Source organism: Wyeomyia smithii, chromosome 1 (genome assembly GCF_029784165.1).
Source record: "Wyeomyia smithii strain HCP4-BCI-WySm-NY-G18 chromosome 1, ASM2978416v1, whole genome shotgun sequence".
In the NCBI taxonomy this organism is placed as follows: domain Eukaryota; kingdom Metazoa; phylum Arthropoda; class Insecta; order Diptera; family Culicidae; genus Wyeomyia; species Wyeomyia smithii.
The window spans coordinates 204,674,582-204,687,798 of NC_073694.1; the positions used below are offsets into that span (position 1 = coordinate 204,674,582).

At 43.7% G+C, this 13,217-nt stretch overlaps 1 protein-coding gene across 7 annotated transcripts in view; it reads left to right on the forward strand.

Annotated features, from left to right (window-relative positions):
* The first annotated feature begins 10,991 nt into the window (after window positions 1-10,991).
* LOC129718341 (homeobox protein GBX-2) overlaps window positions 10,992-13,217 on the forward strand; it is a 61,713-nt gene continuing 59,487 nt past the window's right edge. For 2 of the 7 annotated variants that reach the window (XM_055669027.1, XM_055669037.1), the window contains exon 1: window positions 12,091-12,617. The gene's annotated coding sequence lies outside the window, so the exon portion shown is untranslated. Of the gene's footprint in view, window positions 11,138-12,090; window positions 12,618-12,680; window positions 12,700-13,217 lie in introns of those variants that run through there. The other 5 variants (XM_055669038.1, XM_055669035.1, XM_055669031.1 and 2 more) reach the window with 5 other exon arrangements.

Below are 13,217 nucleotides of genomic sequence, written 5' to 3' on the forward strand. Positions count from 1 at the left end.
GTTCGGCGGTAATGCCGTCCTTCCCAGCTGCCTTGCAGTTTCTCAGCTCTTTCACTGCTTTCTTCACCTCGTCCATGGATGGTGGATCCACAGCTTGACCATCATTCTCAATAGTCATCCTGCTCCTTTGGCCCCACTGTTTCCCTCACCGTTCAACAGCACACTGAAGTGTTTCTTCCAACGCCTGGCCACCTCTGTTTTATCAGGTTCCCCTCCCTATCGTTGCACATGACAGGGGCTGACACGTTTCGATTCCTGATTCCGTTGACCTTCTTGTAGAAGCTCCTCGCATCGTGCCTGGAGAAGCAACCTTCCGCCTCCGCAAGAATACGCTCCCAATGCTGTCGTTTCTTCCGGCGGTGGAGTCTCTTTTCAGCGGCACTTGCATCTCGATATCTACCCCTGCTCTGACGAGTCACAGCCGTGGCCAACATTTGACCCCTGGCGCGGTTCTTCTCTTCCGTCATTCGCTGGCATTCAGCGTCAAACCACTCATTGGGCGCAGCTGCCGCAGTTGTACCCAACACTTCTCGCGCTGTAGTGCTGATCGAACTGTGGATGTGCCTCCACTGTTCATTCAGATTCCCTTCAGCTCTTTCCTCAATCCGTTCATCAACTTTCTGCGAGTACTCTGCAGCTACTCCTTCAGTTGATAGCCGCTGGATGTTCAACTGCATCCTTCTCGTTGCCTTGGATTTGGGCACGTTGGACAGCCTGGCGCGGATTTTGGCTACTACGAGATAGTGATCCGAGTCAACGGTCGGTCTTCTTAACGACCTCACGACTGTAACGTCTGAAAAGTGCCGTGCATCAATCAGAACGTGGTCAATTCGAGAGCAAAGCTCTCCATTCCGGTGCATCCAGGTGTGCTTACGTATGTTCCGGCGTACAAAATAAAAGCTACAGATAGCCATCCCCCTAGCTGCAGCGAAATTAACAAGCCTCAGGCCATTGTCGTTCGTAGTAGAGTGGAAGCTTTCCCTACCAGTTACGGGGCGGAAGAAGTCTTCCTGCCCGACCTGTGCATTTGCATCTCCGATGACAATATTTATATCGTGTCCTGGGCTAGAACTCCTCCTTTTCGTCATCGGGTTTCTCGTTGGTCGGTGCGTACCCATTTATTAGGCTGTAATTGAAGAATTTGCCCTTAATTCTCAACACGCATATACGGTCACTGATCGGCCTCCATCTAATGACACGCTTCATCTGTTTTCCAATTAGCACGAAACCGACTCCTCTTTCTGCTTTCACGCCGCCACTATAGTAGATGTGGTACTTAAATGAAGTGTCCGCAATAGGATCTACTGCTCGGAATTCGCGTTCTCCCGATTTCGGCCACCGCACCTCTTGGATAGCTGCAACCTCCACATTCACCTTCTGCAGCTCTCTAGCCAGGATACATGCGCGTGCCGGTTCGAGTAGAGTCCTCACATTCCAAGTACCGAGTTTCCAATAATCGTTGTCCTTTTTCGTTCGCCTAGGTCCATGCCGATTATTCCGTTCCGTATTTATATCTGGATTGTTCGTAGTATTTAATATTCAGTATGCTGCCTTACTAGGGCTGCGATACCAAGTCTCGCGACGGGGCTGCCGTCTTTGATATAGCTGGCGAGACACCGCGTTTCATGATTCAGCCGCCCGCTCCGGATCAGACGCTGTTGTACGCCGCCTCTAACATGAGGAAACAGCCGCGTACGTTCCCCCTTCCCAGTCAGCATACGACCAAAGTTTCCACCGGGGTTGGTTACCCGATCTCCGCTAAGGTTACTCGTATCCCGGTCGGCACCACGTGGAGGTTGGGATAGGAGTTGCTGGACAGAGGTGAATGTTTTAGTAAAGCGGGCAATGTATGCAGTTTGCGAGGATGCGAAAATGAACGGGAATAGAACGGGAATAGAAGGTGTGTCCCGTCTGGACGAGGGAAAATTTTTTCTAAGCCTAAAAGTCACACCTTCTATTCCCGTTCATTTTCGCATCCTCGCAAACTGCATACATTGCCCGCTTTACTAAAACTTAAAATGTAAGTCATATGACAAAAATGAAATTAGTTCGTAAAGCAGAGGTGAATGACCACAATAGGATCTCAAGTGACACGTGTCCAACCATTCGCCAACCAGAATGAAGACACACCCCAACAAAAAATAATTGTTGGAGAAGTTGTTTTATAAGACACGTCCTCAAAGTTAACGTAGAATAACCACAGTGTGCCTTATGTCAATATATTTCTGGCAATAAGTTATGTTCGTATGTTGACCCTGTTGAAAGAGAAATTAAAAGATCATCTATCCACTAGCTGTTATGGAAAACTCACTGATTTAAATGGCCGTACGTCCTAAGACATGGCCTGTACAACATAATTCCGCCAACTTCATCGGTCCAGGGCTTCCCGCCTCCAATCCCGCGGGCACTCCGTACTTGCCAGATCATATTCCACCTGGTCTAACAACCTTGCTATTTGCGCTCCTCTTCGTCTCGTACCAACCGGATTCTAGGTGAGAACCAATTTTGCAGGGTAATTGTTCGTTGTTCTCGCCACGTGCCCTGCTTAACGTATCCGTCCAGATTTGGCCACGTTTTGCGCGAGCTCATGGTTCATTCTCCATCTCCACACTCCGTTCTCCTGCACACCACCAAAGATGGTTCTTAGCATCCGTCGTTCGAAAAACTTCGAGCACTCGCAGGTCCCCTTCGAGCATTGTCCACGTCTCATGCCCATAGGAAACAACCGATCTAATAAGCGTTTTTACAAGGTACACTTTGCGCGGGAATTTAGACGTTTCGACCGTAATGTTTTGTGGAGCTTATTGTAGGCTGGTAATTCGCCTCCTAATCCCATGGCTGGTATCGTTGTTCTCAGTCTCCATTGAGCCAAGGTACACGAACTTGTCGATAACCCTACACTCATCACTGTCGAATATCACAATTTTGAGATATCACTCTGTAGGCGGCATTCAGGATAGTGATCGGCTCCGCTCCGATACCGTCCCATCCTTATCCCCCTTATGGCACGCGGAATAAAGCCTTTGCGGGATGCGTTGAATTTCTGATTGAACTCAACGTGTTTCATGAGAGCGGTACTGTACGGCTTGTTATTCTTCGGACTCCTCTTCCTAGCGGCGGTTTTTTCCTGACAAAGTTGGATTTGCTGTTTCCGTTTCTGTTTGTACCACTCCACATTCTGACGGGTGGCTCTTCGCAGCATAACTGCTCACGCTGCGTTCTTTTCATCCAATATCTGCCGATCCTCGTCAAACCATTCGCGATCTAGGATGTTCTCCGCTACACTGCTGATGGCTGACTTGACGGTATTCCAGCAGACCTCTAGAGGGGCTTCTTCCAGCTCGTCCTCTTCTGGCAGTGCAGCTTCGAGAGAAAGCGCGTAGTTTTCGGGAACTTCGGGTTGCCTTAGCCGCGCGAGATTATACCTTGGCGGGCAGCGGTACCGTATGTTGTTCACAACGGATTGTTTTTGGCGTATCTTCACCATTACCTGTTTCTGGTCCGAGTCGATTTTAGCGCCGCGGGGTGTTTTGACGTCGATGATGTCTAAAAATGCCGACCATCTATCATAACGTGGTCGATTCGAGTTTCTGTTTGATTAGGTGATCTCCATGTCTACTGATGTTGGAGGCTATGCTCGAAAAAGGTGCTACGTATGGTCATATTCTTGGAGGCGGCGAAGACTATTAGTCTTAACCCATTTTTATTTTTCAGCTGGTGTGCGTACAATTACCGGTCTAAATTCCTCCTCCTGACCGACCTGAGCGTTGTTTTCCCCGATGACAATTTTTACATCATGTTTTGGGCAGCGATCGTATTCACGTTCCGACTGCGCGTAGAATTCGTCTTTGTGCTTCTACATCTCACCCATCACTATAAAAGCCGTGCCTAGCTTATGTGTGTCACCATAACTCTAGTAGATGGTGTGTCCACCCTATTCGTACGCACCGTCGTTCCTTTCCAGCATACCTCTTGCAGCACTACGATGTTGAACTGGCGGTTTTTCAATTCTTCGTGAAGTACACGGGTACTTCCCAGAAAATTGAGAGAGCGGCAGTTCCATGTTCCGAGTATCCAATCGTTAGTCCGTTTTCGTCGCCATGGTCTTTGCCGATTGTTCTGGTTCGAATTTATTGTTATAGCATTCGTTACTTTTGTTTTTCGTGGTGCGGGCTTGCAAGGCCAACAGCCAACTCCACTTTCTCGCAGGAGGACCGACGTTGTGCTACCGTTTTGAGTGCCGAGCACAACCAGGACTTGTTACTTAGGTCTTTTATGGTGGCGTTACATGTCCAGGAAGCTTCCTTTCGAGAAAGGAAGACCGCTTCCCCTGTCAGCATACGACCGGTAGTCCCACCGGGGTTGGTTACTCGATCTTCTTACTAGCTACTCGTATCCCGGTTGGCACCAACAAGGAGGAAGAGGTTCGGTAGCTGGAAGGCTAATGGTTCGCATATGGGAACTATGTTGCGCTTTTGCTCCAGTCTTTCGCCAACCGAGCGAATAGCTGATTAATATCTGAAATGATAAGAAATGCAGAGTGGTATCCAAGACTACGGTAATTTTCACTGTCAGCGACATTTTGGCGAGTGCTAGGAAAAAGCTTTTCCATTATATAATTTAGGGGCGTTATAAATGCGTCACTGGGGTTTCCCAATAGATACACCAGCAAGTTTGTTTAATTTATCGTCATTTCGAATTGCCCTTTACCGATGATTGTAGTTCTATTATTGTTTCTGTGCAACCTGCCAAAAATTAGAACTCGGCACAAGATAAACGGTACTTTGCTTTTCCTTACTTTGCTTCAGAACGATCATGAAGGTTTAAATTGCCATTTATGTCAAGGATTCGTCTAAAACTTTGAATGGAGATGAGGTTTGGAAGAATAGTAGAAGCAAGGAAAGTGGAACATTTTCGACAACAACACCAATCACGATCGAGAAACGAACAGAAAGAAAAAAAACCAGGTAGTTTTCATCACTATCATCAATGTTTTGGCGAGTGGCAAAAAAATATGAACTTCTTCAATTATATCATTTAGGACATTTAAAAGTGCCTTTGGTATTTCACAATTGTGACATGTTTGTTTGATTGGTCGATTACATGGAACGATTCTAGTTATCTCGTTAATTTTTCGCACACACTCCAAGCAAACAAACACATATCAAGTCAACGAACGATGATACACACACGCTACCAACTAACTACTACAGTGGCAAAAAGGCTGAAGGCAAACCCGTCAGATCCGAACAGAATCTTTAACATGTCCGGACATGTTCAGCAATGCTGTGCAGTGTAATTCACCGGTATCCTCGGTTGGTCCGTCTGCTATGAAAAGCTGTGATCGAGTGGAATGAACGAGTACAAACACCATGCAAAATGTTCTTGCAATTGTCGTCTGCTCAGCTTTGCAGCGCTGAAATCAACCGCTACTATGCTCAAGCGTGTCGAGCCAGTTTCCAGTAAACCATCCTCAAGTATAAAAATAAGTAACCATTCTATGTAGTGATTAGTTGTCTAGTTTGATTTTGACTGACACTGAAAGTTTTACCTAATATTTGCCCTTGTTTTCAGCTCTAATTGGTCGAGATATGCATTTAACAAGGCTCTACATTTTTCAACAGAACAATAGTTAGCATCACGTAAATACAGTTTTCTGCATTTTGGTCGAAGCATAGCTCCAATCGATTGCTGTAAGAATGAAGAAAATCGGTTGAAAACTGACTGAGTTTTGAGCATTTGCAAGTGAACAATTTCGTGACGCCCTTGATATTTTCAGTTTTTCAATTTGTACCTCTATGTTGTCGTAAGACGTACTTCTACGTCAAAAATCAAAGGCGGGATTTTACTATTCTTGTTATAATCATTATTCTGTAGACGACGTAGTGGTTCGGGTTAGAGGAAATCACGATTGCGTTATTTCCAACAGAACGCAAACTGCACTTGGAGTTTGAGTTTTAATCTTTCCAAGGCAAGTATTATCCATTTTACTCCTAGAAGGAAATATGATGAGCATGAGCATGAGCATGATTGACCGCCCGCGGTTGCTACTCCGTTATTGCCAGATCATCTGTAATTACACAAAGAACCAACAGATGATGTTTGGGACCAACATGTATCCTCAATGTGTAAAAACAGGTGACCTAAATCTTTATATTAGGCAATACCAGCGCCGGCCGCATCCGAATGCAGGTCAAAGAAGGAATTTGTATAGGAATATGTTGACGTGATACTCGCTTTATTGCTTTATTGGAAGCCGAGAACACCTCTGCACTTCCACGAGAAATCACTGGGATGTTGGAGAAAGGGAAAGGTATACAGCAGGGTTCGTTTTGGTAAACGATGCGCTATATTCGAATGTCGGGGTCTTCAGAACAAGTGCCGCACCTACAAGTTTATTACATCCGCCACGATATTCATAATGTGATTCGAACTTATTTAGTTTGATAATGTAACACCGGAACAATAAAACGTACGCGAGGATACAGGACCTTTGACTAAACCGAGACCACTTAAAATTACCGTATATCTCCTCGTAAGGTGATCCTCTTTATACCCAAAACTATTGCGCGTTGTTGATCTATCTGTAGATAATACGACCTCATGGAAGGTATCGACGCGGAGGTTGAAATGATATTTATCAATTGAACGAAATCTACTTCGATTTGCGATGTATTAATTTAGATGCAACGCGCGAGCAGTCTCCGGCTCAACGTTGATGAAGATCAGAAAGATATGATGAAATACCTGGGTTGACTTCGCGAAATCACCTGACGCCGGAAGTCCATATATAAGCAAAACCCGCCCGGGCTGAATACGCGTTTACACCGAAGCGTTACGAAAAACCGTTTTAATCCCGCCGGCCGACACGGACGCGCAGGAGCTCGGCGTTTACGTCGATTATCTCTTAACGATGTACGAGTTGCCTAATAAATATGAAAATTGGCAAAGTTCCATGCATCCAAAGCCTCAACAATTTAAAAAATGCAAATATACATATTAGCCAGAATATATTTTTAAATTTGTTGATAAAGTGCCGAACTAGTCATAAATATAACATATTATGTTATAACAACTGGTCAAAAGCTAGAACAATCAAAAAATCAAAGCATATGATTCCGGAGAAACACATACTCCAAACTCCACAAACCACACTAACACTTTGTGGACAAAAACAAAACTTGTTACTGAAACCCTGCGAGAAATATACCGCGCACAAAATTTCAATGATGAAATCAAAATCTCTCTGTATCTATTTTCTCACAAAAAGTAAAACTAGAAACAAGCACCAAAATATCACTTTACAATACAGACAAGACAAAACGTATACTTAGCTTTCATATCTTCATTTTCCAGTTGTTTTCATCGTTTTTGGACTTTTCTTTAAATGGCAGTACAGTGGCAACATGCATGTATGCCTTCACACACTCGTTTAATCCATAGAACATTTCATTCGTTGAAAAGAGATAGCACATAAACACTGTAAACGGCGATGCGTGGTTTTGCTCTTATTGGCAAATTTTCAATTCAAGTTTAATTAGATACTGGCCAAATATAATTTGCACTATGCCAACGGATAAATTCCTAATGAGCATTCAGTCACTATAAAACTATGTGGAGCAGCTGCTCGAAAAACACTATTCTTATTGTATGCAATAACACCACACACTCCACACTTTCAAACCGTCGCCAAGACAGCGATAGAAAATAAAACAAGAAAAAATAAACACTTCGGTGAATCTAAAAAGCAACGCAATGATATTCAATTTTCACAATTAAATTAACTTTTTTGTGTGGAACTTCACACTTTTCGCACTCAGCACATTGCAATAGAACACCTTTATGTATGTTTAACAATTCTTTAAGTGTAAAATAACCGAAAATCACCAAATAATATGATGATTTCAAAGCAGGAACCAGCTGGCCAATCTTGATCACGGCCTACTTCTTTTCTATCCATTTTACTCCTAGAAAGAAATATGATTTTCAAAAACTGCTGCCGGAGGATACACAAAAACAACCCTTTGGAGCCTAATATTTGAGAATCATGACCAGAAAGTAAACTGGAACACGCATATCGAGCATTTAATTACAAAGCGCAGCAATGGCAAAAGTTATAGTCTTAAACCCATTGGGCTTAAACATGAATTTATTTTCTGGCTTCTCCACCTTAAACCTGTCAGGACTTAAAAACTCTTTTCTAAACTTTCGTAAATTTTATTCATCCATAGCACGTTAAACCTCCCAAGTTGCTTGAGGTAATGATGAGGTCGATAGAGAAGATAAGAGAATAGTAAGTCTAAGGAAATACAAGCACTAACAATAAGTGACACTGCAAAAAAAGAAAAAAGTGCGAGCAGCAAGAAACGTTCGAAAAATGCCACAACAGATAATTACTGGTCCAGTGGAGTTAATACAAAAAAACCAGCGTGATACACTGGAATTAGTTTGGAATCACTTCACCCCGAAATGTTCAGCATCATCTACACTTTCTGCGGTGCGAAACATTCATCCGCAACGTGGCGCTAGTGTGCATATAATTCTGAGTTTTTATCTCTCTTTGACATTACATATCTCGTTACGCTGACCACTTAGAAAGCTACCGCCTTCAGCAAAATTGTACAGAAATTCAAGGGCTTTTATTTTCAGAAAGCTACAGTTTGTTTCGAAATTCAGCAGCTGTGCAGTGCTAGTTTGGAAAAATTTGCACATAATTTATCTTGCAATCCAAACGCTTGGAGAGCAGTAGTCTTCAAGATAGTTGTTCAGAAGGTCACGGGCTTTTGGTTGGCTAATAGTTTAGATGGGGAATCCTACTACAACATGGTGCCAATGTGCATGCAGTTTTCAGTATTCTCTACTTACTCTTTTTCGTGAATTCAGTAAAGTTGATCAGGTAGTTTGGATAGGAATAAGACCATTGCTAAAAATTCTACATGAAATTCGGCACTAAACTGTCTACCATCTAGAAATTGGTCTTTCGAACAACTTTGATGAAGATCGCAACTTTCGTGGAGGCCGGAATCGTGTAATAAGTTAAGGTCGAAAAACGACGAATTTTGTGCTCACTGGTACCACAAAGCGGCAGAATTCTACGCAAAGCTGTTCATCAACCAGAAACTCTTGGCCTTCTGAATAACTTCAGTGAAGATCGCAACTTTATCGAGATATCTGACTTTTTGCGGAGTGCTGCTATATTCAAACTGTGAGTTGCAATACTCAGTGGAGCGATTTCAAACTGTAGTGCACATAAAAATAACACTGGTAAACACAGGTTTAGTCCTAGAGCTCAAACTGAAAAAAAAATAATGCTCGTAATGTTGAAGCGATAAACCCGGCAAGCAATAACTATGCGACACTCTGACGAACTTCTGCATACATTAGAGGCTGCAAAATTTACAGGAATGGTAAAAAGTTATATTTTTCTAGGGCAACTATTTTGATCTTTAGGGCCGCAATTTTTTTTCTCTTTTGTCCACCAGTGTAATCATACTAAAACTTAACTACGCCTCGTTAGTCTGGTGGCTCAAAACGAATGGGTCATCCACTCAAGTTTAGTTTGGTAAAATTCAAAGACTGGTGTCGATTTGTGGAGCTATCGGAAGTATTCTGTCGAAAGCCTTAGATGCAGTGCTTCACTTTCTTATGCATCCATCACCTAGAGAAGCATCTCACAATAGATCAAAAAATGGTCGCAGTTGTTCAGTTTCCTACAGAACAAACATCAACAAAGTGTGACCGATGATATCATAAGTTGTTGTTTGTATTAAAACAACAGAAAAACTTGAAATGCTCATTTTAGGATATTGAATCTGTGATAATTAATTGTTCGCGGAATTCGATCAACATCAAAAATGATAAATTTGAAAACATTAAAAAATCGTCATATCACATATAATTATTCAATAACCAACCAACTAATGTCTAAGTCAAAAGTTTATTTTGACTTAATACATTTTTATCAAAGAAAATTCTAAAAAAATATAAAACCACATTTTCAATTTAGCGTGTAATGACTCGGTCGTCATAATTGTGCTAGGACTTATCGTTTGATTTAATTGCTGCTCCTTCTCGCACATTTGCTATATGAATCTATTTTCGATTGCGGGATTGCGCCCTACAAACGTGCTTCAGCCCGGTTTGTAGAAGCGCTGCTGCCAATGATGATGCTGCTGATGAAGAGATACACCACACCACTCGCACACCGTACGCTTCCCCCTTCGTTAGCGTCGTCGTACCTACTTCTGTTGGCTTCGGTTGCCATGAGCCGTCTCTAAACAACGTTTTCGCCCTTTTCCTGGCCTTTTTCCCTTCCACCATCCACCATCCACGCAACCGTTCTGCAGTCCTCAACCCACGCATCCTCCTCCTCGGGTCGGCACATAAACACCCATTTAGACTAATTAATGATTTCTTCAACATTTTTTCCCATCACCGTGAACGCCCGACTTATGATGGATACAGTATTTATTTGTATTGCCCTAACTACCATATAATTTCCCTTTGCTTTGGAAAGCGCCTGCATTTAAATGAGCAAGGAGAGCATGTATGTGCCGAAAGTGGTCTTCGAAGGGGCATATAATAGCCCGAGTTTCAAGCTAATATGCTAGAACGAGAGTAGATGTAATTGCTATTGCCAGAGAGTGAGTGAGCGAGAGGCAGAGAGCGCCTACGAACGCGAGAGAAAGAGAGAGCAAGAGAAAGCGGCAACAAACAAGTGAATTAAAGCATCATCATTTGAAGCCATCGCAGCAGCATCCATCCATCCAACAATTCGACCCATCTTTTCATCATTCCACTTCCTCTAGCGAGCGACCGACAGCAGCACTCGCTTTGCTACTGTATGAAAAGTGAGCTAACTACCGAATGGCGAACCTGCTCCTTCCCAGCACTCTTCCCCTCTACCCCAACCAATCCTGAGATGATGCTGTTACAGATTGAATTGAATGCTAGCAGCTAGTAGTAGGTAGAACTAAACTGAACTGGGCTGGCGCGCGTGGTCGTGGTAATCGCATATAATAGAATAGCAGCAGATCACCAGAAGTACTTGTACCAAAACGATGTTTCGGGGTCGGCGAGTGGCGAGATAAAGGAAATTTATGTGCGAACCTCGGGTGGTCCTTTCTTTCAGGAGGAGGTGGGTGTAATTGATTGTTTATTGATTGCGTGTTAATTTTGCCAGTGGTGGCTCACTCTCAATATTCGAGTGGGTTACAAAGCAGGTAACATATTTATATTTTAGTTGCAACTAATAACAAATTGTTATTATTGTATTAGACAATTTAGGTTAACAGAGTAACAACATTTTAAATTTACATAGGCCGTTTATGGCATTAAAAAAACTGTACCAGCATTAGTAAGAAACTAATATTTCTGTAATAAACAAACCATGAACAGAATAACATGTGAGTTTTCGCCTGAACCACCCCACCGGCGGACATAAGTAGAGACATTCAAATTAAATCGTTTTTCCAATTTTCTCTCCTCTTTATCATTCATATTTGCTCGCATTCTCTCGCACTTGCATTCGTGTCTCGTTTCTGCTCTCACTAATTATCCTTCAGTTTCCTGTTCCACCCCAGCCGCGCACAACGACCCTCCCGCTGATCCACCAGCTCCTAATTGCCGTGAATATTTTCATTCACGTTGCCGCGTACACCCACACACACAGCCGTGGGTAGGTAAGCACGATGCGGGTGGTGAAGGTGGAAATATCTTCTGATTTTCTCCTGTTGGCATTTTGTGCTAAGGTACGTAGGACGACGACGTGGGGAAGAGACCTGCAAACCGCTTAATACCGAAAACTCTGCCGCTCGCTTCTATGCTGTGTGTGATCCCAAGCATCCTCAACCGCTTTCACGCTGCCTGCCAGAGCAGGAAGGAACGAGCGAAACCATTTAAACGAGCGCGCGTTAGCTAATATATCCTCCCTGCTTCCTTGCCTGCTAAACCCCTTTTTCACGACCCAGTGCAGGCATCAGCGACACACCGCCGGTGGATTTGTATCTGTTGACGCGCAGCCCGAACGCTCTGGCACTGGCCCTGCTTCTGCTTGGCCTGACTGGCTTTTCAGCAATCGGGCAAAGCGAGAGCACACACATAATAATAATAAAATCATGTGTTTGTAATTCTACGCTCCATTAGTGTCGCCGTTTCGTGTTGTTGCGGGAGTCGATTAACTTTTACTGTTTGTGATGAGTGTTCGCTGCTCTGCTGCTCAGACTCTGACTCCGGATTTTCAGTCGTTACTCAACCGGGAGTAGCAGGCAAGGCAGTAGAGCGAAAATCAGAGACAAATGGTTTCAGTTGTAAATTGACATCACTCGGAGCTGTTCGCCGAAGTGAACCGTAAGAGGCTCTTCTTCTCGGTCAGGATTTCGGGTTTTCTAAGGCGCGAAGAGAAAGAAGAGTTCGAGCTCAGTTTGTTCCCTGTCATTAATAGTCGATAAATTGACGTTGAGTGCTTGCTGGAGGTTGGTGCAATCGAACAACAGGACCGCCTCGAAATATTACAGATATATGTTGTATATCCTACTGTTGCAGCCAGCAGTTATCGCATGGACAGATACTGATAGTGTGTGCCCCAGCTTTGTATCAAATCTACGTCCGGACTCAAAGTGAGTGTACGGGGAGAAATTCTTCGGTTCGGTTTCCCCCCTTCCCCACTCCCCCTTCCGGTTTCGACCCCGTTGTTGTATGGTGTGTTTATTTCAATTATATTTCTCAAGTTTTGAAGTCGTGTTATTCTTGTTCGTCCTGTACTGGCAACTCTACTACCACCCACCGCGTGACCGACCGTTTCCAACCGCTCTCCCCATTTTCGCTTTGTGAGTTTGACCGTCATCGTTCGTCTAATTGAGTGTGTTCTTCGTAAAGCGCTTGTCGTTTGCTCTTCGCCGCTCGCTTGCTTGCTTGGTCCTGCTGTTGTTGTTGTACAGCGGCGGCAGTGGCAGGAGTATAGATCACCGTCGGGCCACCGCTCGCTGCTGGTGGGCGCAACAACGGCCAATGTGACAGAATCTTCAGCGATGAGAGGAGGATACGATGGACTAAAGTGCATAAACCGGAGCACTGGCAGTACCGGAAATTGACCCTTGCGCTGCTCGAAACATAGTTTTTTGTGACTGATTTCTTTACATTGATCAAATCAATTTAATGTTGATTTAGTCGAACAAGTGCAGGGAACTTTTCGGTGTACGAATAGCTAAGCAATATTG